The sequence below is a fragment of the Pelodiscus sinensis genome, chromosome 1 (assembly GCF_049634645.1).
Source record: "Pelodiscus sinensis isolate JC-2024 chromosome 1, ASM4963464v1, whole genome shotgun sequence".
Taxonomy (NCBI): Eukaryota; Metazoa; Chordata; order Testudines; family Trionychidae; genus Pelodiscus; species Pelodiscus sinensis.
The window spans coordinates 142,013,271-142,016,416 of record NC_134711.1 but is presented as its reverse complement, the minus strand read 5'-3'; the positions used below and the strand labels follow the sequence as shown (position 1 = coordinate 142,016,416).

The following is a 3,146-nucleotide window of genomic DNA, read 5'->3' as shown; positions in this document are numbered from 1 at the left end:
TCCCAATCTCCCCTGGCCAGCTCCACTCCTGCTGGCCACCCCCCCAGATCTTCCCTGGCTAGCTCCTGCCCTCAATCTCCTCCCCCACCTGCTCTGCTTCCCACCGGCCATCCCCTCCCGATCTCCCCCAGCCAGCCCCACTGCCCTCGCCCCCCCTCCCGACCAGCCCTGCTTCCCAGCCCCCCCTTCCTCCCGGCCAGCCCTGCTTCTCTCCCAGCTGGTTCCTCCCCCCCCCCCACTCTCCCACCCCTCCTCTCCCCCCCACACCAGTTTTTTTTGTAAGACTACTTGGTAACTGTAGCCGCGGGGGAGCAGGGTGGATGCCCAAGCCGTTGTGTGTGTCGGGCGAGTCCTGGACGGTGCTTGCGGGCTGCAGGCAGTGGGCACGTGACCTTGGGTGGGTGGGGCTGCCCCTGCAGTGCAGTGCAGCAGGTTATTTTTTATTTTTACAGGTTGAGATCAGGCTCAATCGGGTCCAAAAGTACCTTAAAACCTTCTCCTGGAGGAAAGGTTATCCCATAGAAAGTTTGGTTGCGGTAGGTCTTATAGTGTCCAAGTTATTAGAGCACAAACATTCTCCTTTATATATTAGATGAAACAATCTAATGTGCATTGTGAGAGAGGTGCTGTACTTACCACTGTATGGTGCTACCCCCAGCAATTCTAGGGATTAGCTCTGTCAGGCGGTTGCCCTCCATCTCCCTGTCCACCTCCCTTGCTGACTTTAAGAACTTCATGACTCACCCTCTGGCCAGATCACTCAGAATTTGTTTAACCTTTGGGGGTGTTTTTGAAAGTCCCTTTCCACAAGCAGCATCAGGCAGTGTTCAAGCCCTCTGCCCTGACTCTGTCACTCCAGTGGCGACTCTGCCATCAATGCCACCTCTCTGAAGCAGGTGGTAGCAGAATTCAGACCCACACTAACTACTCTGGGTTCCAGTCCAGAGCACTAGAGTGGACAGTGAAAATTCTTATTGCTCTCCCCCGAGGACTTCTTCCTCCCATACTTCATCTTCTCTTCTTCTCACTTACCTTAGGTGGGAGGACTATGCTTCATCCATGCTGCTCCCTCTCACATTATTTTAAGCTTCTTGGCTTTAAAGAAGGCCTGCCTGTTACTTCACAGATGACCTTTTGCATTTGCTTCTTCCAGCTTTAGATTTCACCCCTTTATAGCAGGGGTGGGGAACCTGAGGCCCAGGGGCTGGATGCAGCCCTCAGCTTGGCTGGATCTGGTCCCCGAGGCTCAGTGCCTTTCTCTAGCATTTGGGAGCCCATGCTGGTGCTTCACTACCTGCTACTCCCCCGGGGGGCTGGAGTGCACAAAATCTACTAGGCTGAGCCCCCCCCAGTGCAAGGAAAATGTGGGGAGTGTCTTTCTCTTTCTCAGTCGGGGGCCACAGTAAGGTTTTTTTTTTCTGCTTTCATTTGTGTGCAGTTCACGACTGATTTTTCTGTGGGTCAGCAGTCCCCCAACCCAAAAAAGGTTCCCCACCCCTGTTTTACAGTCTAACTGATGTTTTGGCCCAGTTGACCTAATTCATCTCTTGCAGGGGTTTTGTGGGTATGGGTGGTAGGTAAATGGCTGGCTGGACCCCACCTGGCCCTGCCTCTCACCTGGAGCCTGGATAACCCTGTCCCCATGGCTGCCTGCTCACCCCACCCATCCTTGGAGCACTGGACAGCCTGGTGAGATGACTTGCCATCTCCCTGTTTGCAGGATAGGAGGTGTGCAATCCCTCCCTTCCCCCAGCCTCTGAGTGCAGGGCTGGCGGGTGGCTCATGACATCCGCAGCACCTAGGCACTGTGTGGTCCCAGCCACTTTAAGCCCCGGCTACCTTGTCCCAGCCCTAGCAGCATGAAGAGGAACAGCCTCCCTGAGCTAGGGCCAAGGGGGAGGGGGAAGGGCAAGCAGGAGGCAGCTTGGGAAGGAGCATGGACAGGGCCTCGCCAGCCCATTTGGGGAGGCACAACCTTCTGCCTATGAGATGTGCCACCCATGAAGTGCCGAGTACAACTCTTCTACATTACCAGTTTGCAGGGGAGTCACATAGGTGTGAATCAGTCCTTTCTAGATTTTGAGGTCTGTAGACAGAGAGGAAGAAATCATATAAACCAAGCAGTGGAGAGGGGTGCCATATGCCTGTTTACACACACATATTTTATTCCAAATAAAACATGTTCTGTTTTCCCCTTACCTAGGAAGGTCATCAGCTAACACTCTCAGAGAAATCAGCTAAACCTTTCTGTTCCTTTGTGGAAGATTATTAGGAAACAGAGACAGGACAATCTTCAAGTAATCTTAGTAGCTCTGACTAAGTCTTCTCAGGATATGTCTGCACTACGGGAGAAGGTTGAATCTACTATGGTTGATTTCTGGGCACCCAATTTTGAGAAGTTGAAGGTCAGTGTCCTCACTGAGGAAAAATCGAATGGAGTCCAAACTAGTGCATCCCCATTAGGGAGCTTTCCATCGACTCACAGGGCGATGCACCATGGGTAGCTTTGCATTCTGGGCTATGCTTATGGTGCTCACTGAACCAAAACTGTGCAGCGAGTAGTCATGAGTTCATGTTACCAGCATCCCATAATGCACTTGTCTAATCCCCTCCCTTCCCCTCGCATGAGATCAGTGGGAGGAAATGTGCCTTTTTATGTCCTGGTTACTTGAGCAGATGCCAGAGCAGTGCAGGCACGGAGCTTGGTTTACAGCAAATCATTGTGATGCTCATGTGTGTCATGGTGCACCTAAGGGTGCAGTATTTGGAGAGCATATGCATGTACTCCTCCAGGAAGAGAATGAGGATGAAGCTCGGCCTGGAATGGAGGCATGGCTCACGCAAGGCCTGGCGCTGATGCTAGCACAGCCACCAGTCAATCCTGTGGACATAGTGCAATGCCGGTTCTGGTGTCGTGAGACAAGCTCAGACTGGTGGGACTGCATTGTCGCTGCAGAACTTCCAAATATGCAAGGCCTCGTTCTTAGAACTTTGCAAATGGCTTTCTGAGGTGCCAGAAAACCCGAATGAAACTCTCTGTGGCTGTCGAGGTGTGTGACTATTACCTTATAAAAGTTGACAATGCCAAACATCCCAGTCAGTGGGGAATCAATTTGGAGTGGGTAAAACTACAGTGGGGCCTGCTG

At 52.4% G+C, this 3,146-nt stretch overlaps 1 protein-coding gene across 6 annotated transcripts in view; it reads left to right on the top strand.

The window, feature by feature from the left end:
• The window catches only part of STXBP5L (syntaxin binding protein 5L), a 456,584-nt gene that overhangs the window by 170,199 nt on the left and 283,239 nt on the right, over positions 1-3,146 (top strand). The window lies entirely within an intron of this gene.